A 26,671-nucleotide genomic window follows, 5' to 3' on the forward strand; every position below is an offset into this window, starting at 1 on the left:
TTTTAATATTCATGTTTGTTGTGCTACTTTGCTTATAACATATGCAGATAAATGTTTCTGAAAGAATAACATGGTTTTATCAAGAGCCTTAATGAGATTCCCCCAATTTAATGATTTCCTTTCATGTAATGACGGCCAAGCTATCACAACTACAAACAAGCCGGTGCTTTGCACAAGGGTAAATAAAAATGACTGCTATAAAACCATATAAATCTCATAAAACAAAAATATCAAAATGAAATCTTTATTAATAAAATATCAAAGTATAAGGCAGTTGTTGGTTCTTGACATAGTTCTACACACTCGTAAATCCGGTGTTTCCATCTCTCTAATTCTAAGGCTTTCCCAGTCCTTTGATTTACAGCCAGTCCAAACAGCATGCTAGGTAACCTGATGGGCTCAAATCATGCTCTTTTACATTCCCTTTGAAATTTGGGGACAAAGTGAAATCTCAAGGAGCAAAATCATGGCTGTTTGCTGGAAGGGGTAAATTTTCCCAAGAAAATTCTCATAATAGCCTCCTCCACCCCCAAAGAATTAGCAGGTGCATCATTCGGATGGAAAAATAATTCCTTGGGGCAAATTTCCTGGTCTTTTTTTTCACAGATGCTGTTTCCATTTTTTTTTTCAGCTTCTTCCTAATAAGTCTTTGTAATTGTTCAGTGCCCTTCAAGAAAATCTATCAGAATTACTCTTTTGGGATAAAAAGTATGAATAAACAGTTGCCATAACCTTCTGGCTGATCGCTCTGTCTTGAATTTCAATGGGTTAATAGGGCCCCGCAAAAGCCACTGCCTTGACTGGACATTTTTCTTGACTGCACCTGACTGTCCTAATGAAGGAGCCTGGTGGCCTCGTAAGGTTTGCATTGAGCAGTAGTGTAAAGGCACGGGCTACTTTGAGGGAGAATGGTCTGATGAGGCTGTCTGCTTCCATAAACATCGACCGCTGGAAAACCCAGAGTCAATTCAGCCCCAGTGACCTTGTTAGTCAGAGCAGAACTGCCCCTGTAGGTTTCCAAGACTTTAACTCTTTATAGGACTAGGAAACCCCATCTCTCTTCCACCTATAAGCTTGCTAAACGTCAGAATTGACCGATGGCAGTGAGATGTGGTTGTTATCGTTTTTGTCTTCAGTCTAATGCCTTCATGAGACTAGGGTGAGTATTCAACTTAGAGAACTCCTCTATAGCACTGATGGCAGGGACATGTTGTTTTGGATGGACCCAAGTATGCATGAGCTGAAACACTAGGAACAATACTTGTTGACTTAGCTTCATACCTGAAACATAAGGGCATAAATTAAGAAAGATAGCCTAAAACTTGAAATATATTGTTATTTTCAAGCCATTGTATTTGAAACTATGAACCAGAACAAACATCCCTTTGCTTTCTCTCTAATACTTCAGCATTGAAAATGGAATGCATCAACTGAGACTCTGAAAGCAGTTTGAAATCATCTGAGCAACACAGGACTGTTTTCAATTTACCTGTTCCTGTTGCTGGAAATCCAATCTGATATAAGTGTTGATGCCTGTTGGTGACAGTGCTTGTTACCAAAACTGCACACCAGCATTATAACCTCTCTGCGTAGTTCTCTAGACGGCATTAAAAGGAAGAAAAATGAAATGAAACAGCAGTGTTACTGTCTGAAGAGAAAGTCGGGGTAACATTAAATAAACAGTTGGTTAGTAAAGAATGAACATAAAGATAGATGCTTTTTAGATTCTGAAATTACAAACTACTGGTGAAGAGACAATTAAGCAGAGATCTATAAAAGTCAGATCTGGAATCAGTACACAGAGGAGGGTATAAGTCCATCTCACTACTTCATTAAGGCAGAGCTCACATTAAACATGGCAAGGACACCTGGGTCCTCGTGTCAAGCAATGGACCTGCTGCCCCGTAGCGATCCTCCCAGAAAACGGAAATGAAAGATCAAGCGTGAAAGAAAGATCATCTCATGCAGCTAAAACCACAATGCCACTAGTATGATTTTATTGTATAGCTCATGGAGAAACTGAAAGAATAATCAAATAATACAGTACTCGTGTTGGTAAGATGCTTGAACAAGGGATCCATTAAAATTATTTTTGGGCCATCCAAGTTTGAGATATGTTGTTGCCACTTGCTTCAAAATATATTCCTAAATGGAACAAGGAAGGTAGAAAGATGGTGTCAGCTTGAAACATCTCTATTCTGACCACTAAAATGTTATAATAACAAGAACACACTTTCTAAATATAGCTGCTTTCAAATAACAGTGAAATTATGAGCACAATAACTTCCCAATTACAATGTTACTTAACTTAGCAATTCAAATACAGGACACACAGATCTAATACTATCAACATTTGGAAGTCTACTTTTCCTATTGGACAAAAGAATGATTTATAACATTGACAATGTTTACAACCAAATGAATAAATAGTAACGTTGATGATACTTGGACTTGATATTCTGTAAGAAATACTATATATCTATAAGATTTACTATAGATATGCTATAAGAACGTGAGCACATAACATTTATTTTCTACCAGTAGAATATACTTAAAGTATTATGTAGGCCCAGCCAGCCTACAGACTATTATTGTTGAACTGAAAGCCACAGAATGATCTTCAGTATAATTACATGGTATTTCAGAATCAACAATCGATTCAGCTAATGATATATTCAAAGCAATTTTTAACTTTTATTGAAAATGAAATGTCTGGCATCACACACTATTTAAAACTAAAAATTACACAAAAATGTGTGTTACTTTTACAAAAATTTCATTACAGTGTGTTTTGTTAAGGAAAAAAGAAAAGTATATGTCTTTCTCTAGTAGATATTATTTGTACCACAATGGAAACGCCACATTTCTTTGAGCGTCTGATGTAATAGTTGAGACAAAGCTAATGATAGCCATGGCACGATTGTCCCTGTCCACAAGTAACTAACCGGGGGCTTTCAATTTAGCTTAGGGTAAGAAAGAAGGACCTGTGATGGCTCTCTGACATTTAGAATGGCTTGAATAGCCAGTTTCATGACGTGGAAATATAGTTTCCAAATACGTAAGTTAGTCAATATAGCCAATATGTCACAAGACGATTTTATAAGACAGAAACAGGCTCTTTGAAGGAGAGCAAAACAGTGAGCAAAGATAATAGACGGCACAGAAATGTATTGTCATATGCAAAGCCTCACAACTGATAGAAAATTTGGAAATCAAAAGCTTATTAACAGTCTTTAATCTGAATCTTATTTAAAGTGATGATTAAATTAGATTAGTTGGTGTTAGCAGTGCAATTTGGTTTCCCAGGCTTCAGCTCTGGAAATCAGGTCAGGCTGTTGGAATGTGTGTCATGTCCTCACGTCTATTTGGATTATCTGTTGTTTGCTCTCCTGTGTCCCCTTGGACCCAATTATGAATGGGCTTTGGCCTCAATGTTGATCTTATCCTCGTTAATTAAGGAAGTGAATTGAATTCACTCTGCCCTTTTGGATAAAAATAATGACTAAGAAGCCTTGCTGAAACTGTCTATATTCTGCTAGATTTTTGGACCCTCTCTAACCAGGGGAAGTCCTTTGTGAACACGGCGTCCTTTAACTATCGGGAAGTCAGTTGAACTTTAAGGATTTGCTCTGTATATTTGTTCTTAAATTCCGAAGCATTCAGTGAAGATTAATTGACACTTTGAGGCAGGAAAAAAACGTCGCTTGTAATAAATTTCTTCGAATAATTTTCATCAGTGTGGAAAAGAAAAATCAGGACAAAAGTAATCACGCAAATTAGAAGAAAGAACGAAAATAACGTAGAGTCAATGGTGAATAGCAAATAGGAAAATAACAGCTTATCTTGTGAGAGTAAGAGAATATATATGATCACATTGAAGACATTATAGTTCTCCATGCGGTCCAGCAATTTATCCAGAGGATAAAGAGCCCGGCTGGCAGCATGCCAAGGAAGAAAATCCTTTTCCTCAGATAGGTATCTGATCATCTCCAGGGGAATATTCTGAGGCAAGTAGCCGGCTCTGCACAAACAAAGAACAGAATGTTAATGATGTGTGTAACAGATACATGATAAGGCAAAAAGGAAGGTTTTACATATACAAATAACAGACTACCAGCATGATTTGTCACAGAATAAAGAAGCCATTCTTAGTGTTTAAAAACACAATGATTCACCTTTTAAATATATCAAAAGATGGCAACGTCCCTTAATACATATAGTAAGTTAAAAATTTAACGAACACACAGAAAAACTAGACGCTGTATGTTTAAAAAGGAAAGATTGTTGAATTTGGATAAAAATCAACCCTTTTTATTTTCATTCACAGAAATGGTTCAGAGGTAAAAAGTAAAAAATAATTGCTTATTGACTTGAAATTTTGGTTTCTCCACGTATTCTTGTTGCTTTTCATGTAGTTCTGTGTCATGATTGCTTTAAATAGCAGGGTTAGATAATAGAAAGCAACTCAAGAGTTTTGAGTGCTACCTTGCAGTGTAAGCATTTCGTATCTGCTTTTAAAAATTGCACTGCTTTCTTTAACACTTATAAAAAATCAGAGTACGATTCTAAAAGAATTCAAAAACAAAAAATTTTAAATATTATCATCTTTGGATTTCTTTGGATTTCCAAGATGATTTCATATTCCTTTGGGGACCAATGTCAGATTTCTTGGAAGATATTAAAATGTATCTCTTGAGAATTATCTAAATATATACGGTTTGTATTTAAAAAGCCAATCCTTACCCCCTGCCCCTGACCTCTCCCCACCCAAAAAAAGCCACAGTAAGTATCTCTCCTCGCTGGTGGACTGCATACACAAGTCTTACAGAACCAAGGCAGCATAAACGGCACTTCTCAAGAAGGCACACCCATTTCTCAACCATCAACCGCTGAGAGATCCAAAGGGCAGTGTTTACCCAAGGACAACATTGACAAGTGGAAATACCGGCAGGGATTGGGATACGTGGTGTTACATGGAGGGAAACGCAATCAGTGATGTGAAACAAAATGTTTGTGGGTTGCTGCATGAGAAACGGACCTTTTCAGCAAACGCTCACCCAATTCATCAATTTTAAAAATCTGAAATGAACACATAATGGCGATCTATACATTTTAAGACTTGAGAACCATGATCATAACCTATTAGATTAACAAAGGAACATTATTTAGTTTGCCACATTATTGAGTCCAAATTTGATGTGTCAAGCAAAAATTATTCTATAAATGAACATTAGCTTCCAGATACATTTATCATATTCAAGATAAAATCCAGATATGAAGACAGACTTTGTGGGGCAAGTTCATCCTCAGTAAAAGGAACTGTGAAAAGTACCCCAAATTCTTAGATAATTTCCAAATTTCCTAGAGCTAATATAGCTTATATATGGTTATATGTGTAACACTCTTCTTGCACAATTTCCATTCTACACATCCTGTCAGGAACAGCATGAAAGTTGACCATGGCAACAAAAATAAAGAGCTTTATGTCTTCCCTGGAGTCACATTTCAATCATATTTAAAATTTTCTTTCAAGAGTAACTTCCTAATGAAAATTGTATACAATTTTTATAGAAATAATTACTAGATTTTCTTTCCCAAAAGAGCCATGTCGTCCAATATTTTGTGCTTTTAAATCATTTGTCTCCCTGAGTTTTTAATTATAAACATCAATTAGTATGTTGGTCATAAAATTGCCTCCACTTAACATATGCCATGGATTATGTTATATTGGCATTGAAAAAAGTATTAAAAATCCATTATTCTATGCTGAAGAAAAATATTTCTAAAAATAAAATTGTTTAGCAATTAGATACATTATTTGGAGTTTTCAAATTCAGTTCCATATGCAAAATTTTTTATCTGCATTTCTACAGATTGTCATGAGTTTGAAAATAAGTAAAGAAGTATTCCTTTATTATAGAAAATATTATTATTGTAACTTAATAATATTAAGTTATTGATAAAAGTTATTATTCCTTGACATATCTTCCATCTAGGTCTATACACTCCTGAAAGAAATGTTCCTATCGCTATAACACTTCCTGAAAGAATTCTGCACTCTGCTTTACACAATATCAAACTGGCAGTTTTGGTAATTTTGAGGGACTCAATTTGTATTCCTTTTCAAAGTTCTCTGAGTTTTGGAAATAAAATGAAATCTAAAATATCAAGATCAGGCCTATAGAGTGGATAGGGTAAGGGCTCCCAGATGAAATTCACATAGGGCAGACCCTGATGTCATTGAAAACAAACAATAATAATATTACTGACATGGAAAAAATTACTTCGTGCACCTTTTTCTTGGATGTTTTCTTATCAATTAAGTTTTTCATCATTTTGGACTATCTTCATAATAAGTACCTATGCTTATCCTGCATGTTTTGGGAAAGCTTATCAAGACAATCCTTTAGGACTGCCAAAGTAGCAGTGATTTCCTATGGAGCTGACTACACTGACTTGAAGTTAACGGGCTCAACAGATCCCCTGGGAAGCCACTGCTTTCACCGGATCTTGCTCTCTGGATCACACTGTTCAATGATCTTCATGAACTATTGGTGGATTTTGAGGTCTTCTTGATATTCCTAAAAATGATTGATCCATGTGAAAAAATTGTTTTTGTCGGGGTTCATTCCCACGAATGTGTTGCACGGATTCAATGATTTGGGAAGATATCTATATAAACTTTATTAAATATTTGCTATTAGTCGATTTCAAAGTCATGACTTTCCATGGCATCTGTCTCCTATTTTTGAAGACACTAATAAAACTATCGCAAGTGCATTACTGAGAGAACTGGTCTGCAGCTCTCCACCGATTACAGAAATGTGTGCTGTTTGGAATAAACTGAGGCATATATGGGCTAATTCCTTGTAGGAATACTTTTTGATTTATCCGGTGTTATGTCAATTATATTTCATTGGTTTTGCATCATTTCTATAAACAGATTCACAGTGTTTAATAACTTATGCTCTGTGGGAAATATAACCACAAATCAAAAGTGCATAAATCCTGTACAAAAAGAAACATTCACTTGAAGAGTATAGACCACATCTCCCACCTATACTCTGTAAAATAAAACAAATAAATCGCATCCTAATTTTTGTTAAGATTGAAATAAGAATATAGAACTGCAAGATATCCTTTTGGCTTCCCCATTTTCCTCTAAGTAACATATTCATGTGACAGTGCTTCGAATCTGTGGGGAGATGAGCAGTTCTTTGTTGTCTGTTCTTGGTCTGGAAGTTCCTCTGAAACCCTTTCCCATTGAGTGATTGCTGGCATCTGAAATGCCAGTGACACAGCACCCAACATCACAGCAACCCAAGCACCACCTCGATATGACACGCTGATAGCCAAACTGGACAATCTGAAGAAGAGTGTGGCATCAAGAGTGGAGGAAGGTACTAACACCCGGGGGTATGTAGCCATCACAACCTTGCTGACAGTGGAAAGGACTTGGAACACGTGTGGAGAAAGAGCGAGGAGTGCAATCTTCACCCTCTATGGAAGCAAGCCCCAAATCCTCATCGCTGGACCCACAGAGAGCATCATGATAAAGGCAGAAAAGATTGAAGTGGTCAAGGATTTTGTCTTACTTGGATCCACAATGAATACTCCTGGAAGCAGCAGTCAAGAGATCAAAAGACATATTGCATTCGGTAAATCTGCGGCACAGACCTCCTTAGAGTACTCACAAATGTGGATGTTACTTTGAGGTCAAAGGTACATCTAAGCCGAGATATGGCATTCTCCATGGCATCATTTGCATGTCAAAGTTGGACGTTGAGTAAGGAAGAAAGAAGACACGATGCACTTGAGTTGTGGAGCTGGAGAAGAATATTGAAAGTACCAAGTGCTGCTAGAAGCACAAACCGATCTGTACTGCAAGACAGCCAGAGTGGGCCTTGGGAGCACGGAGGGCAAGACTTCGCTTTACAAACGTCGAACATTTTGTCAGGACAGACCTAGCCCCGGAGAAGGACATCATGCTTGGTAAGGTGCAAGGGCAGCAAAAGGAGGAAGGCCCTCAAGTAGATGGACTGACACAGTGCCTGCTCCCATGGGCTCAGGCACAGGAACAACTGGGCGGCGGGTGCAGGACCGTGCAGTGCTTCGTTGTGTTGTGCGTAGGGTTGCTATGCGTCAGAGCTAGACTGACGGCACCTAACAACATCATATCTATAATGTAGTAGGCTGAGAAATTCTGAGGACACACAAGCTCGTTGTTTGTTGTTAGTACTTGCACTTGAGTTGGTTTTGACAGATCACGACCCTCTGTCCATCAGAACAAAACACCTCCCGGACCTGTGCTAGTCTAATGGTTGTTGCTTTGTTTAACCTCATGCTGCATCCATTGTGTCATTCCATCCTACTAAGGGTCTTCTACTTTACCGAGCATGCGCTCCTCCTGCGGGGGCAAGCCTCTGCTTAAAATAGTCTAAAGTATGTGAGGCAAAGCCTTGCCAGCCTTGGCTCTAATATGCATTCTAGCTTTCCTTCCTCCAAGACAGACTGGCTTCTCTTTTTGGCCATCCGTGAAACTCTCAGTATTCTTCACCAACACCATAATTCCAATGCATCGATTTCTTCGGTGTTTTTTATTCCGTGTGCAACTTTCACATGGATATGACGTAACAGAAAATACCATAGGTTAGGTGAGACCGACCTTAGTCCTGAAAGTAACATCCTTGATTTTCAACACTTTAAAGATGTCTTGTGCAGCAGAGTTACCCAAAGCAATACCTTAACTGCTGCTAAGATGAGAATGGATTTTGGATCCAAACAAGATGGAAATCTTTGACAACTTCAATCTTTCCTTCATTTCTCATGATGTTATTTCTTGGTCAGGTTGTTAGGATTTGGGTTTCCTTTATAATGAATTGTAATCCACAATGGAGATTGCAATCCTTCTTCATCAGGAAGTGCTTCAAGTCCTCCTCACTTTCAGCAAGCAAGATTGTGACATCTGTGTATTGCAGGTTATTAATAAGTCTCCCTACAGCCCTAATGTATAACATAATGATAAATTCTACTGTTACCCAGAGGTTTTAATTGGCCAATATTAAGATTTCCAGGTCTTTCTTTATTGTCTTAGCCTGAAAGATCTGTCCAAACCTGTCATGCTCATATATTCCTTTTGGTGTTTGAAATGGTGGTGACATAGCTTCTAGCTTCGTAACAATGTACAAGTCATCAAAGCAGGGCAACTGACAGGTGATGGCCCCTGGTAGTCATGTGTGGTCTCATGTCGAAGATTTAGCAAGTAGAACATAACTGTGCCTTACCCCTAGTTTATCTCATAGAAAACTTCAAGAGTGTCTCTAAGTTGTTTTTCCCTGGAATGAACCTTCCACGGTGACCTTGGAAATTTTATCTCGAAGGTTCCAGGGAGTCTACTGCCTTGGGTCCTGGTTGCATGGCCGAGTACCAGTTAGTACACTCCATTCTGCTATGAGAGCGGGGCATATACTTCTGTGATGTTTGCTCCACATACATGTTTGGGTCTATTTTTAAAAGCAGTTAACCTTCCCGAGTGCAGTTCTCAAATAGAATCAGAAACAGATTACACTCAAATTGCCCTCATTTGGCCTTGTTACAAACATATGCAAGTAATTACCCACTACATAATTCAATATACTTGCATTTAAGCCTACTCGATGAAACTATGTAGTTACACTTAATTGGACAAGGAGATGATCAGCTTCATTACAAAATTAAGAATCGTAAGAGATTATGTTAGTGAATAAGTCACCTAGCTTAGATATGTGAATGTGTAATTGGTTGGTAATGGTATCTGTGATTACTACTACTGATAATGTAATCAATATAAGCAAACTGTGGGTTCCACTGAATGGAGCACTCCATTAGCTCAAGTCATTAGCACGGTAGGGAGTACACTTAAGGTCCGGATGTGGAAATGCAGTTTTCCTAAATTTTCATCATTACAGGAAAACGTTGCTAACAAAATGAAAAACAAACAAACAACAAACTTAAAGAATATTTCATGTACTATTAAATGTGTTATTAATATATTATGAAAAGGTTGTAGATGATATCTCCTATTTTCTATACTGTTCAGGTGGGATGAGCAGAAGAATTATTTAGGAATTAAAGAAAATACAATAATGAAGGGAAGCAAATGTAGACTGTTAAAGAAACAGAGAAAAACTGTCAAATACAACTGTATCTCTTCCCAAGCCAATGTTCCATCACTTACCTTCTTTCTTCCCTAATTCACCAGAACTTGCAAAGAAATATATATTTAATGGTTAAAATATATATATTTCAAAAGATGATTTAAATTAGATGATATATGCTGATATTGAAATACATTAATCTTATGAGCTTTGTTTTCATCTCAGATCCCAAACCACTGTTTTAAAACCATTATGAAATTCTGCAAATGTGAACACTTGAATCTCCTGAGATCCACGGCTTATAAACAAATAAGTATATTTTCTGTACTATTTTTTAAACAATTGATTTCTGAGTGCATGAAACTTGGGGAGAAAAATAATAATCCTTATACTTTTCTGACCAGACTCTTTCCAGTTTTCATTAATTGATTGTACATTTAAAAACTAATGAACATCCTATTAAATATTGTACAATATATGCAGAAAACATTATCATTGTCCCTTAGGGTACAGCTTTTTTTTTTAAGCATTTGCTAAATGTTTAATTAAAGGCTTACCAACTTTTATCTGTAAATCGTTACTATTCATTATTAAAAGCTATTTATAGGTTCTTTATGGAAAAATACTACGCTATAGGATGGAAACCCAAATAGTTCTCTGAAAACCATAGAACAAAAAAGAAAATACAGCAAGGATGTATTGTTGCCAGCCATCCACACGGCAATTTTCTAGATAAAGAAGAATCTGACCGGCAGTGCTGAGCTGTCAAAGGCTCCTGTCCCCTGAAGCTGGCCGCGTGCACGCTGCAGAGGCCACGCAGCTTCCCCTCTTTCTCCTCCACTATTGGGCCTCCCCATTTCTTTTCGTTTGTTTCTCCTCCAGAAACATTTTATGGAGAAACAGACTTGGTGCTTCTTTTATGGACTCAGATAATAACTTTATAACACATTTACTCATGATGTTTAACAATCATAATTCTATCATAATATTAACTTTCCACCTCATTGGATGCAGGGTCTTGAAGAGAATGATGCAAACTTTATCTCTTTATCCTCAAAGTTTAAAGCAGAATCTAGCACAAAATAGGCACCTCATGCATGGGTTTCAATCTAAATTAAACTGTGGATATAATCTCAAAGTTATTTTAAAACAAAGTACATTTGCTAGGTATATTAAACATAGAAATAATGACTTTTTAAAATGTTGAGCATTTTGTAAGGTTAAAAGACAACAGCAGGATTGAAAAAAATTATTAGAGCTATATTCATAACATTTTTTCTAATTTCATTTATTCATCAGAGTGTAAAAGAAAAGGTTAATGCTGCGTAATCAATAGTTTTGAATAGCCAGGTGGCTGCCAAAAAGAAATAGTTGTAAAGTGAGTAAGATAGTAGGGACATTATGCAAACATCTCTGTTCTTTATTCTCTGACTGGTAAAAGACCTACCTAAAAGTAATACTGTGGTTTCCTTTGATACTAGAAGGCAAGAATAGTGTCAGTTGCTCTACCTCCAACAGTCTTCTCCTTGGAGTTTTTGCCCATCTAATTTTCTCCTTTTTTCCCTCACGTTTCATCAAATTTTTTACTTTCTTCATTTGGTGGTTACATAATTTAGTGTCAACTTTAGACTCTTAAGCGTGAAGGGGTGGAGTTTAGCCTGTCAAACAGGTCACATCTTGATGACCTCATTTGAAGGCGCTATGGAGATAAATAGCTCCATGGAGGAGGACCCACACTCCTGGCGAGACATGCCTGTTGGCAAGCCAGATGGAGCTACACTGATGCAGCCATAGCCCTGGAGCTGCAGTAACCATGTGGAGGCCCACACCAGCACTGAGATGCTTCCACTGCCACTGGATCCACAAGACTTCCCACCTACTGACCTGTGACCTTCCTTCATTTGGTGTCAGTGCATGTGTCGCATGAGTCAGAAGAGGAATTTATAGACTGGTATTGGAAATATAGGCTAATATTGGACGTATGGACTTGATCTGGACTGGGATGGGATGTTTTCTTAATATATAATTACTCTATTATATAAAGCTCTTTCTTACCTCTATATGAGTGTCCATGGATTTGTTTCTCTAGTCAACCCAGACTAACACATTATGGTACCAGGAGTGGGGTACTAGAGAAAAGAATTGTAAAGATGGAGAGTGGATGCTTGTTTGACCTTTGCCTCATGGTAGTGTTTCTTCTTTGTGCTTTTCTTCTTTATGCTTTCATTTTATTTTTTTCTTCTTTTCTACTTCTATTTTCTTTTCCCCTTACTTTTCTTTACTATTCTATTTTCTTTTTCCTACCTTCCCTAGTTTAACAATGACCCACACCAGCCAAATCCACCATCAGCTGTGATATACAAGCAGAAAACAGAGGGGCCTGGACACATTCCTATTATCTGTTATTCCCACAGAGATACTGGTGCTGAGTGCTTAAGAGCACACTAGCACACAATCACCAGTTAAATAGGCGGACACCAGCATCACAATTTCTCAAAAGCAAACAACAACAAGACAAACACATTCTTTCAATTCACAATATTAAATAGCTTAAGCAAACAAAACAAAACAAAAATAGCTTAAATATGTGCCCAAAATATAGAACTAAGGAACATTTCTAAGAAGAACTGTCAATGAAGCTAACTAAGAAGGAATTCAAATAACATGACATTTAGGTATTTACAAAGGCTTGAGGGGAAAAAAATCAATAAAGCTGAAGAAGAAATCAAATAAAACATAAAATATTAGAAGAATGCAGGAAAACACAAAATCAAACTTGAAAAATATAAAAAGTGAGCAAACATACGAAAATAGTAAATGGAAATTGAGAATTGCATTATGATTTCTGAAAAAGTAGACTGAAAGGATAAGTAAGATGCAGCAATAGAAGGCTGTATTTGTAAGCATAAATAAACATTTCTCCATACTAATATGTTAGAAAAATAGTCAGAGAAGAAAAAGAAAGTAGAAAGAAAAAAACTAAAGAAAGCCAAAGAATTATGCAGGATACCATCAAAAGGAATAACTTTGTGAGATCAGAATTTCAGAGCAAGCAGATACAACAAAAAGCACAGAGAAAAGTGTTAAAGAGTTATGGGAAAAAAATGTCCCCAGTAGCTGAGAGAACAAAAAGGTATGCCTTCAAGAAGCTGACTGAACTCCAATCAGATAGATTGCTGCAGGGCCAGTGAATTTCTTAACATGACTTTTCTAATGAAAGCTATTGTACCTCCCCTAAAACCTTCCCCTGCCTTGGACTGGGTCAGAAGAGGGGGATGCACTGAGTGGATGCATCTTTGAGAAACTGCTGAAAGGATACTTTCGCTAACCATCCTGTTGGGTATAAGATATGACCCCTTAGGTCAAGCAGGAAAGGGGAACTCATTAGCTGTAAGAGCCGGGAGTGGAGTGCCCTCTGGACGCCGGGATCTCTGCATAGTGAAGCTCCTTGTTTCAGAAGGAGGTTGTCCCATCGAGGAGAAGCAGTACCACCAGAAGCTAGAGCATAGAGCAGCGTGGCAGATTTCCCAGGCCCCGGAGAAACTAACACGGAAGGCTTTGAGGCTGGAGCCTGGTTGTGAAGTGGGTTCCCTCTGGGTCCTTAATGTGGGAAGGTGGATTTGCTGAACCAGGGAATTGAGCTGAAGGCCTGTGAGTTGAGGCTTACAGGAGAGTAGCATGCCTTTGGGGTATTTATTAGAAGACCTGAAAGAACTGTGTAATGTGTCCTGATGAACAACTCTCTCCTGAACATTTCTTGTATTGCAACCTGTTAACTTGCATTATATACCCTTTAATCATGAAAAAGTTTTGTGAGTCCTGTGTAGCCACTGCAACAAATATTAGAACCCAGATATAAACGTAGATAATGCTGTCTGAATGCCAAACCTACTGCTAAATAAAATTACCAAATATATTATAATCACACTTGGTTAAACCAAAGATAAGGAAAGAATCTGGAAAGAAACTCAGGGGAACTGAAAACTTAACTAAAAGAAAAATCATGAAATTAAGCTCTGATTTCTTGGTAGATACTGCACAAGCATGAAGGCATTGCTATAATGTATATAAAACTTTAAAAGAAAAAAAATCAAATTGCCAACCAATAATTTCAAATACAACAGCAAAACTGGGACACTTACAGAAAAACAGAAATGAAAAGAATGTGCAAAACCCATTTTACAGGAAATACTAAAGGGACTTCTTTGGAAAGAGCTAACCATGCCAGGCAACGACCGGATGTCAGCACACAAGTCAGCATACCCGCAGGGCAATACAGGAGTGTCCTGGGTAAGGCAAACAGCCAAGACTAAAATTAGGGAGCCCTGGGTATCAATTTAAATGAGAGAATTATAAAGTAAAAGAGAAGGAATATATTTTGTACTTATAGAAAGTCCAACTGGAGATGGCATGTCTATTTTAAATTATATTGCTCTAAACTTGGAAAAATTAATTAATAACAAGATAACATAAAGAAAATTAATAAAAATTAATAAACTTCCTCAAAACAATGGCAAAAGGAAAACCATAACAATAGAAGTGAAGAAAGATCAACAATTTAAAAATTAACAAAGTCCAGAAAATTATATGCAAGAAACTAGTAGCATCACATACACACAATAACAGCAATAAATTAATACCCATTGTTAATTACACTCTACAGAAATAGATTAAATGCAATATGTAAGGGATAAAGAGTAACTAAATAGATAAGAAAACGGGGCCTATCAGATACTGTCTTCAAGGAACACACGTTGGATACAAAGACAAAAGTAGATTAAAAATCAAGAGATAAAAAATTTCAAGCTAATAAGAATAAAAAAGAACAGGGGATGGGCAATATTAATTTCTGATAAAACATACAAGGGACAAAGCAGCATAAGAGGCAAGCCATTGATTGTATGATGATGAAAGAATCAATTGAACAAGAAGATATTGTCATAATAATTGTCTAGGTCATAAAAAAGTCAATGAAAAAGCCTCAAGAGACATAAATCAAACTCTAACAGAATTGAAGAGATAAACAGAAAACTTGCAAATAGTAGCAAGAGACTTTAATACACCACTTTTAATGAAGACTAGAACAGCCACATAGGAACTCAACAAAGACGCAACAAAACTGAATGCATCAATCAACATGATTTCATACACACATACAGATCACTTCACTCAACAACATACTATACATTCTTTTCCAACACATATGGATCATTCTACAGAATAGATCACATGCTAGGCCACAAAGCTAAATCACAATAATTTAAGAAAAACATCAAATACTATAATGCATCTTTTAAGAGCAAAGTGCTCTAAAATTAGAAATCAGCAATAGAAAGATCAATAAACAATCAACTACACCAAAGTTAAATAATAGCTTTAAATAAAAAACTATCAAATAATAGATATTTTTTAAAACTCCTTAAAGCAAACAAGAATAAAACCTCAATACTCACAGAAAAAGTACTGCTCAGAAAAACAATCTAGCAATAAACACACACACACACACACACACAAATAACAAAGAACCCAATCACCACTTTAACCCAACATCTCTAATAATTAGAAAAGGAGCTCTATAAAAGGCCTACAATCAACAGAAGAACAGAAGCAACAGATCAGAGCAGATACTAATGAAACATTAAAATAATAGACAGACTCAACAATGTAGACCTTGTTTCTTTGAAAAGATACACAAATCATTGGAAATGTAACAAAGAAAAAGAAGGAAAAAGACTAGTGAAATGGATAACACCACAAGAGTCAGGTAAAATAAAAGGGATACCCAAAATATGCACAACTGTGCTCCAAAAATGTTTTAAACTATAAAATGTACATATTTATAGAAACACACAACTTACCTAAAGTAATAAAGAATGAAGTAGATATTTTGAACAGAGCCATCATTAAGCAGAAATGAATCCTATTATTAAACTCACAACAGCAGCAGAACAAAAGTCTGTGCACACAAAGTTTCATTGTAGAATCTTACCAACTCTTCAAAGAAGAGCTGACTCTAATCCTACTTGGGCTATTCCAGAGTACAGAAAAAGATGAAATACTTGCAAACACACTTAATGAAGCAAACATACCCATGATATTAAAACCAGGCAAAAGCATCACTAAAGAGGGAAAATCATAGACACATATCCTTGATAAGCATAGATATTAACATTCTCAACAAAGTTTATTCAACAGTACACAAGAACATATTTAAAAATACATCAAGACCAAGTGGGATCCATAATGTTTATTTAAGAATGGTTCAATATTAGGGGGGGGGAAATCAGTTCAATAACTACATTAAAAAATTTTAATTTCCAGAAAATTAATTTTCCTAAATATAACACACACTCTTGATAAAATAGTAATAGATGGGTAATTCCCATCAAAATCTAGGACACATATACAAATCAATGGCCAACATTAGTCACAATGAAGAATCACTGTAAGTATCACACTGTGCACAGGTACTGCACAAGAATGCCCTGAAGGGTCACTTCTATTCACTGTTGTGCTGGGAGTCTTAGTTAGAGCTCCGGTGCAAAAAAGGGAAAATTTAAATCATCCAAATTGAAAAAGTATAAATAAACTCTATTTTCAGATGTTATTATCAATTTGCAACAATAAGTCAAGATTCGTTTCCACCAATAAGCAGAAATCTGAAAAGAAACTCAGGAAAACACTGATCATTTACAATGCTGTTCTTCGTTGCTCTGAGACCATTCTGACACATAGGGAGCCGACGCACAACAGAACGAAACCCTGAGAGTCCTGCGCCGTCCTTACAAGTGTCCCCATGCCTGAGCCCATTCTTGTAGACACGTGCCAATGCCTCGTTGATGTGCCTTCTTGTTTGCTGGTCTTCCATTTTACCAAGAATGATGTCCTTCTTCAAGGACTGGTCTCTCCTGATAATACGTCCAAAGTATGAGAGACAAAGTCTTGCCATCCTTGTCTAGAAGAAGCGCTCTGGCTAAACTTCTTTCATTGTACCAGTCAGTCATCAGCTGCAGTCATCATTGTACCAGTTTTTCATTGTACCAGTCATCAGTACTTTCAATATTTTTCTTTAGTACCACAACTCATTTGGATTAATTCTTCTTCATTCATCCTTATTCAGTGTCCAGCAGTCATATGTTTGTAAGGCAACTGAAAATACTATGGCTTGTAACATCAAAGCCTTTCAAAACTCCAGAAGCCTCGTGCAACAAATTTACCCAAAGTATTATGCCTTCTGATCTCTTGACAGCAGCTTCCATGAGCATTAATTGTGGATCAAAGCAAGACAGATTTTTGACAAATTCAATCTTTTCTCCCTTTACCACGATGGTCCAGTTGTGAAGATTTTCGTTGTCTTGAATTGACTCATAATCCAGAATGAAGACCGCAATCCTTGTTCTTCAAGTGCATCGAGACCTCCTCATCTTCACCAAGCAAGGTTGTGTCATCTTCATACACTAGGTTGTTAATAAGCCTACCTCCAAACCTGATGCTACATTCTCCTTCATAAAAGCCAGCCTCTCTGATTCTTTCCTTAGCATACGGACTGCACCAGTACATTGAGAGGCTACAACCATTTACAAGAACTACTCAAAGGAAATACTTAAGAGTAAATCTAACCAGAGAAACAAAAGGCCTATACAAAGAAAACTAAGAACACAAATAAAATCAACCCAAAGAAAAATAAATAAATGATAGAGTGCACCATGTTCATTATACAGAAAGACACAGCATTGTGGAAATATCAATAACACCCCAAAAGATCAATAGATATAATGCAAACCTGACCTAGTTTCCAATATAACTCTTTAAAGAGAGGTAAAAACCAATTACCAGCTTTATATGGAAAGAAAAGAGACACTCTAGAGTAAGAACAATACTAAGGAAAAACAAGGTAGGATACATTATACTTCTCAATCTCAAAACCTACTGAACAGCCACTGGAGTGGAAAAAAAACAGAAGGGGAAGAAGAAAAGAAAAAGCCTTTTAGTGTTTCAATAGACTCATAATCAATGGAATGGAATAAAAAAATCCAGAGGTAAATCCATCCGACTATGGATAGCTGGTCCTTGTAAAGGGTCAAAATGCATTATCTAGGAAAAAATAATATTAAAGTGGTACTGACCATGCTGGATACTCATTTATAGAAAAATTAAACTGGGTATATATCTCATATCATACATAAAAGAAATTCAAGATGAATTACAGATGTGAAACCTAGAGCTAGAGAGGTTATCACTGATACCACAGGGACACACATGAGAGCCGTAACACAGAGCTAAATACACGATCAAATGTAAGTGAGAACACTTCAAGAGCAGGAGACACGCTGGATCACTGGGGTCTTCCTAAGAGCAGGCACTGCTGTGCACCCAAGGTGCCACCCAAACATGGAAAGGGAAGCCACAGCCCGGGGAAATGTGTTTGCCAGTACCAACGCAGCAAGGGAACTGATCTATAGAATTTATAGAGAACTTGAACACAAGAAAAAGATAAATAATCCAATAAAAATTGAGAAACCATAAACGGAATTTCATAATGTCAACCAGGAGGCCAACAACCATATGAAGTAATTCTTATGATTATAAGATATTTAAGAAATTAAATCAACACAACAAAGGGATGACTATACTTCAGCATTAATAGCAAAGTTTATAGAAAAAAATGTAAAACAGCATACAAAAAAGGCTAGCAAGACTCCATATAAATCTGGTGGCATGGTAAAGTGATGCTGTCACTGTGAAAAATGGCGTAGCACTTCCTTAAATGTGGAAATAGAAATACCATGCGACCCAGCAAGCCATCTCCTTGGAAAATAAAAGCTGTCACACAATAAGAGCTGTGACACACACAGATACATGCACACTCGTGTTCCTGTAGCCCTCTTCAAAATAGCAAAAGCGATGGAGACAATCTAATGGTCAGCAACGGGAGAAAGGCTTCTCTAAGGTACATGCGCACAGTTGAATACTACACAAACTAAACCGTGAACTTGTAAAACACCTGGAGCATGAATAAACCTAGAGGATATTTTGCTGAGTAAAATTAATCAGTTGTAACAGGGCAGGTAAAGTATGAAACCACTACTCTAAAAAGTAAAAAAAATCCACATTGAAAGAAATATTCTTTGATAATGATCAGAGGTTGAGGGCAAGGGAAGGTAGATTACGGACCAGAGGCAGGCATATTAACTACAGTAGAGAGGAAGGCAATGCATAAGAGCAGGGAGAGCAAAAATAACGAACGCTAGCCGGAGTCCCACAGCCAAAGTGAGCAGGTGTAAATACTGTTAATACCCAACCTTGCAATTAGGATGATTTCCAAGTAGATTCAGGATAAGCATGACGGCTGTAAGGTGTGGAAGGGAGACTGGGAGTATACCCGTTAAGTATACTTGTTTGAAAACTGATTACTTGTACAGGCATGTTTACTATTGCCAAAAATACATCCACGAATGTAGTCAAGCATATAGGGGCCAAGTTCTGAAACCTTCTTAGATATAACCAAAAACCTTGAGGGAAGACGTTGCTAGAGCTGCGGGCTCAGGGTCATGGTCAACTGTCACACCAGTGTCCACGAAGGCAATGCTGTACATCCCACCTAAAGGAGTAGTGTCTTGTTCTTAAACGCTTTTGAGGGGTCATCCAAGTGAACTACTGGCTTTCCCCCTCTGGAAGAGTGAGGAAGAAATTTGAAGCCATATGGGAATAATTGGATCAATGAACTAGGGGTCACGCAAACACCTGTCTCTGTCACGCTGAGACCAGAAGAACTAGGCCGGCTCTACTACCACTATCGGCTGCTCTGAAAGGGGTCGCATCAGAATATTCCCAATAGAGCAGACGTATGAGGAACACTCAAAATAACAGAAACCACCAGGCTTCCTAATCAGACACAGGTGATTCTGATCATGGCCCTCGGTCACCTGTTAGATCCGGAAATGAACTCACTCCCATGGCGCTCAAGTTTCAGCCAGGCAAGAGACTGTTTTTTTTAAGGAGTACAATAATCCTAGAGATATACGTCCACCTTGAGACTCTAAAAGAGCAGCATCTTCCCAAGGACAACAGCCAGTGGGATTAGGAATGAGGTAGGAATGGGAACAGGCAACAGAGGGAGGAAGTAATCTTAGATCGTGGGAAACGCAATGAATGACATAAAATGTGTACGAACTCTTTAATGAAAAACTGATTTGCTCCGTAAACAATGGCAAAGTAAAAGGCTGAAGTTAAAAGAATTACAATTGTATAAAGAATTGTTAGCAGCAGGGCCTAGTCCTTAAAGAAGGACTTCAGACTTGATAAAACAGTCAGCGTAGAGGAAACACACCCTCAGGGTGATGGAGTGAACCAGTTGCTGCAAAACTTGGCTGAGCCACTGCAGTGATTGTAAAGGAGCGCCCTGCTGGGCAGCATTTCATTCAGTTCTACCTGATGGCACGAGGAGCTGGAAGCGATGCAACAGCACCTACCCACTGACTACTCCCTGTATGGCCCCTATGTTGTTAGGTACCCTCACACTGGTTCCACCATCCCTATGCATAACAGAGTAAAGCACCTCCCATCCTGCTCCAGCCTCACACTTGGTCTTCTGTTTGAGCCCTTTGCCGCAGTCACTTCACTGTGTCAATACATCTCATCAAGGGCCTTCCTCTTTTTCACCGCCCCCCTACTTTACCAAGCATTCTGCCCTTCCCCAGGGTCTGGTCTCTCCTGACAACATGCCCAAGGTACATGAGATGAAGTCTTGCCAGCCTTGCCTCTAAGGTGCTCTCTAGCGGCACTTCTTCCAGGACAGATCAGTCTGGTTGCTTTTTGAGAAAGGTATGTCACGTCCAATATTCTTCACCAACACCACAGTCAGAATACATGGATTCCCCCCCTTACTCATTGTCCAACTTTACACGCATAGGAGGCAATTGAAAACACCATGGCTTAACTGGAGATCCCCTCATAGAGGGGCTTAGGAGAGGAGATGGGTCAGTCAGGGTGCAAGGTAGTACCGACGAAGAGCACAGCTTTCCCCCAGATCCTGGATGCTTCCTCCCCCCAACTACCATGATCCGAATTCTACCTTGCAGGGCTGGATAGGGCAGAGGTTGTACACTGGTACATATGAGGGCTGGAGGCACAGGGAACCCAGGGTGGATGATACCTTCAGGACCAGGGGTGTGAGGGGCGAGGCTGGGAGAGTGGAGGGTGAGTGGGTTGGAAAGGGGGAACTAATTACAAGGATCTACATGTGACCTCCTCCCTGGGAGAGGGACGGCAGAGAAGGGGGGGAAGGGAGACTCCGGATAGAGCAAGATATGACAAAATAACGATGAATAAATTACCAAGGGCACATGAGGGAGGGGGGAGTGGGGAGGGAGGGGGAAAAAAAAGAGGACCTGATGCAAATGGCTTAAGTGGAGAGCAAATGCTTTGAGAATGATTGGTGCGGGGAATGTATGGATGTGCTTTATACAATTGATGTATGTATATGTATGGATTGTGATAAGAGTTGTATGATTCCCTAATAAAATGTAAAAAAAGAAAAGGGAAAAGAAAGAAAGAAAAGAAAATGATTAGGGCAAAGAATGTACAGATGTGCTTTATACAATTGATGTATGTATATGTATGGACTGTGATAAGAGTTGTATGAGCCCCTAATAAAACGTTTAAAACAAAACAAAAACAAACAAACAAAACAACAACAACAAAAAAGAAAACACCACGGCTTGGGTCGAGCACACCTTAGTCCTCACAGCGACATTTTATAGTTATTGTGTTACCTAGAGATGTGTTAATTCATTTCAGACTACTATCTTTAAGAAACTTCAAGGTTAATACTAGTACGTCAATTTTAGAAATAGACATAGGTTTATTACAATTAAACAAATTGCCAAACTCGCCTTGTTAAAAAGTCAAAGAATGAAAGCCAGGATAGGCGAGAAAGCCCTTATAATATTGCCAAGAAAGCTCCCACACACTGGCCTCCTCTAGTATCACTCGTACCATTCCCTAACACCTGTCCACATGTCACTGTCTTAGAACTTACGACACTCTATTCCACACGCAACTAAACATACAGCATAATTCCAGATGCTGTGAAATTAAAGCAAGTAAGTTTAGGGAAGGAGAATTATGAGAGAATAGCTTGAATCCTCACTAAACAAAACTGTATTAAGTTAAGGAACAGGTTGAACAACCATAGCAGAACACATCTCAGAATATGGCTGAGAAGAGCAGCAACCTCAGAAGTCCTGAGCAGGAACACATGCGGGAGTTGGAAAAGTAGCAAGAAGACCTTCCTGGGTGGAATGGGAATGAGGTAGGACAGAGGGTGATGGCTACAGAACAAAGAACCTTAAGTAATAAGGCTCGAGTTTGCTTTCTACGTGGGACACAAGGCCACTGCAAGTCTTGTTGGAGAAGGGCATGGTCAGATTTATTACTGGGAAGGGTGACTCTGGCTGCTGCAGAAAACACACTCAAGTCTGTCACACAGTTTTTCAAGATGAGAGCAAATTGAAATATGATTCCAACTTGATCTCCTCTCTCACTATATGGACTATGCTCATGAGAAAAATAGATAACTAGTGAATGAAGTGGATGTCATGAAAACACAGAACACGATATTTTAAGATAGACATTGCATGATATATCTTTTTGAAATCTTTTTTTAAAGGTGCAGACATTAAACATTTTCCAAAAGCTTATCTACACATTATTTATTGTTGTTCAACTGTGTAATCTAACAAGATACTGAGAAGGTTACTTAGAAGTTGTTTAATAGTGAAGATATTTTAAAAGCATACCCTTAGAAAATTATATATTCTACCTTTAGTTAATCAGCAGAGCTATCCGATGGTTTAAATATGGGAAAATATTTAAAAGAAACTGGGGAAATTATCCATGCAGTGTACTATTCCCAGGCAAAAGGTGATGGAATTCTGCTTATTGGTGAATTTACTGATGTTCTACAAAGCTACCTGGATAAAAAATGGACAAAAAATTCCAGCAGGATTTTGCGGAGGTTGAGTTTAATGCCATCCAGATTCAAATCATTAACCTAAAGATCCATAAGTCATAGGAGACTTTAATTTCCTTTTAAAAACTGCTTTATAGAGAAATGTGTGGAAAACATGAAACTAAAGGAGGGAAAGATATTACTCAAACCAAACCAGTTAAAAATAACTAGGAATATTTCTCCTTGTATAACATTTGAGTGTTGCATTTTTATAGAGATTTTGTTATACTATATATAAAAAATTATATATCATATTAACATCCTAATTTTTTTACATTACTATGAGCTGTTCAAAATTCCCTCATGGATTGAATCTTGGCTACATAAGTTTCCATGAAAAAAAGTAACAGGGCTATTGGCATCTTTATTACTCTTCTACATGTTCTAAATAAATTTCTATGCATGAAATCTCCAAGTTGAGTTTTGAAAATTGGCATTTGGCTTCTGTGATCCCTGAAAAAATCTCTAAGTTTGTGTTTTCAGTCTTTGTCCACCATCATGCGGTGGGGATAGTCACAGTGATGGCCCACAGGAATTCAACCCTCGGTGTGTGTCGAGTTGGAATGAAGTCCTTGAAATCTGAACTTGTAAGCGTTAAGAATTAGGATCAGCATAAATGTGTTTCTCATACACAGGTTATTAGTTGACCCTCTTCCATGGTTTCTCTGACAGCAGTCATTCCTTAATGGAAATCTTTACTTCTCTACTGGATTTGATCAGAAATAAATAACATGATAAGTAAAGGTGTAAGCACAGGCTCATGGAATCAACAAAACGGGTAGCAGATGTCCAAAGCATATAACATGTGCAAGCCAAGCAGATAAGATATAGGGAAAAGAGAACATCAGAGTGGAAGGGAACTGGGAGCGACTAAATGAAACTAACATTTAAAAAAATGTTGAATGCAATAACAGTTATATTTTCTGGTTCATTTTGGACCCATCAGTTATAACTTCACAATCAGCTCTTATTGACCACATGAGAATGGTAGTCATCTGCACTATAATCAGGTGGCTCATGACATTATCCGATCCTGTACAAAGTTAACTTACACTTAGCGTCATGTTGAGCATACCCTTGAAATTGTACTATGGTATTTAGAACAGCCCTCGCTCCAGCTGGGAACCAACAGCAGTGGTTCAATGAACTAAGAAGATGCAGGATCACAGGACAGAAAGAGAATATGGACATTTTAAAGTATGATTTTAAGAAACAAGGATCATGGATATCTGGGAAGGGCTCACCACCAAACATTACAAAACAAAATAGTGAAATCTTTCCAAGTGACTTAAAAGTACTATTTCTTTTGACTACCTCAGGCCTTAATTTTTTTAGCTACCAATTTCCAAATAAAATGTTTGTGCTAATGCCTAAATTCAAATGTAAATTGCATTTGACAAATGCTAGTTTTTAATAAATTGCCTTTATTTTTAATTATTCAAATGCACTTGCTATGATAAAACCAAATTTTAAAAGCAACATAATTTAGCATCTTGGTAAATGAAATGAAAACAACTAAGTGGAGTACAAAGATAAAAGTTCACAGAATATAAAACAAAAAGGATTTGTGAACCCATATAAAAAAACAATTCCAAAATTAAGTTCCTTCTTCAAATTAAATGAAGAGATTTATTTCATTATACACTCAGGCTTAATGGGTTCAAATCATTGGACTAGTATAGCTAGTGCTAAAGTTATTAATAGAAATACATCATAATCTGTTCCAAATGCTACATACAGTCCTGGCTGTAGTAAAATAATAGTAATAATGTTGAAGAAAGTGCAACTATTTCAGTATCTGAAATAGCCACCTCCGCAGATTCCATTAGAACAGAAACACGGCTCCTACTTGTGGAATCATTTTCCTTCTAATGATGCAAACTATTTGACTGATCAAGGGCCAACTTATGGCAGTATCACAGTGAGCCATTGAAAATGTGTCCGAAACTTCTGGATAATAAAAAAACAAGTTTCACTAGTCAGGATCTATTTTTAGAGACAAAGCAAATGGTAAGAATGATAAGGCATGGCTACTGTATTCTCCATGGCTTTGCATATTGTTTTATTTGCAAAGCAGTCAGTTTTAAGCCATCCAATTCTCAATTTTCTATGGGCAGATTTAGCAATCGGTGAGACTCAAATAGGAATGAGAAACAGGGGAAGAGTTCAATGAACAGAGATCATATTTTGGGTCTTAGCATAACTCACAAACTGAAAACATGGGGTGGGGGTGTCATGAAGTACATATTTATTTTAGAAATATATATATAGTGAAAATTGCTCTGATGGAATGAATGATGCCTCAAATGGGCTTCCACACAGAAGGAATGGGTACAGAGGGTGGTGGATTAAAGGAGGCACACCTGAGTTAACTATTACTGATGCAGAGGGATGGATGCAAAAGAGTTCACTACATCTTCTGTCAGCTTTTTCATATATTTGAAATTCTTCATAATAAAATGTTAGACTGTCAAGTGGGAAGTAGTTCTAAGCTTTCTGTGTATGCCGGGAGTAGGCATCATGATGTCATCCTAAGGCATATGTTTAAAAGTATTTGATGAATATTATCTTCAAGAAAGTCAATCATTTCAATCTTGCTTTCCTCCTTGACAAAATGGGCAAATGATATTTAGCTCTCATGGTCATTCTAAGGGTTAAAAAATCACAAACAGAGGAGTATTTCTTATATAAACTGTACAGCGCCTTAAGGCTGAAGGAGCAGAACTAGAACTTCTGCGACCATGTGCTCTCCATCTGCATTCTGACCTTGATTTGTTCCCTGCACTGAGCTACTAAACTCGTGGGTAGATCCCAGCACATCCATTCCCTGCTTAGGGACAAATTACCAAATGGTAGTGTAATTGCCATGGGAAAATTATGACTCTGTTCTGAATTATCTCCATCATAAATCCAAAACCAGTCAAACAAGCTCTGTCACCAGAGCGACAGGCCTGCTCTATAGTGACAAGAGTCCCACATACAAGTGCCCATAAATCCGTGAGTACCACCGCCCTCCAACGTCATCCTGAAGCAGGCGTTCACGTCAGATGCGGAAAGCCAGGCTGGCAGCATGTTGGGCACCACTGTGGAAACAATGCAAATGAGGTGATAGACAGCCGTCAGCAAGAGAAAGCCCCTTCATCTGCCTCTTGTAGACTGTACACGTGGCTGCAGGAAGCTGTTTGTTTGCTTCTGCATATTTTTCTACTGCATTGAAGGGGGAGGGGAGAGGGCGTATTACAATTAAGAAGCTTAATAGGCACTCGGGTCTCTTTCTTTTAACTTGAATCATTTCTGTTACTAGAGGTATAAAAGCCTGTCGAAGAAATAAACTTCTCTCAAGCAATCACAGTGAGGGACATGACAAGGACCAGAGAAGGACACATCTTTGTGCGAGTCCTTATTTTCTTCTCTAGTCTTGGGGGAATGTTCATCTTGACTTAACAGAGAGATGAAACATCGACTATAATTCCTCATGATGTACAGAGGTATTTTCCTGCCTCTCAGAATGTTATACTCTATT

The 26,671-nt window shown here is 37.7% G+C and overlaps 1 protein-coding gene across 1 annotated transcript in view; it reads right to left on the reverse strand.

Moving 5' to 3' along the window:
* Positions 1 to 230: 230 nt before the first annotated feature.
* LOC142428528 (thyrotropin-releasing hormone-degrading ectoenzyme-like) overlaps positions 231 to 26,671 on the reverse strand; it is a 156,594-nt gene continuing 130,153 nt past the window's right edge. Inside the window, exons 3-6 of the mRNA XM_075533386.1 lie at positions 3,874 to 4,021; positions 2,048 to 2,145; positions 1,490 to 1,597; positions 231 to 1,281 (exon numbers count right to left, since the gene is read on the reverse strand). The gene's annotated coding sequence lies outside the window, so the exon portion shown is untranslated. The remainder of the gene's footprint in view (positions 1,282 to 1,489; positions 1,598 to 2,047; positions 2,146 to 3,873; positions 4,022 to 26,671) is intronic.

The sequence above is a fragment of the Tenrec ecaudatus genome, chromosome 16, assembly GCF_050624435.1.
Source record: "Tenrec ecaudatus isolate mTenEca1 chromosome 16, mTenEca1.hap1, whole genome shotgun sequence".
Lineage (NCBI taxonomy): Eukaryota > Metazoa > Chordata > Mammalia > Afrosoricida > Tenrecidae > Tenrec > Tenrec ecaudatus.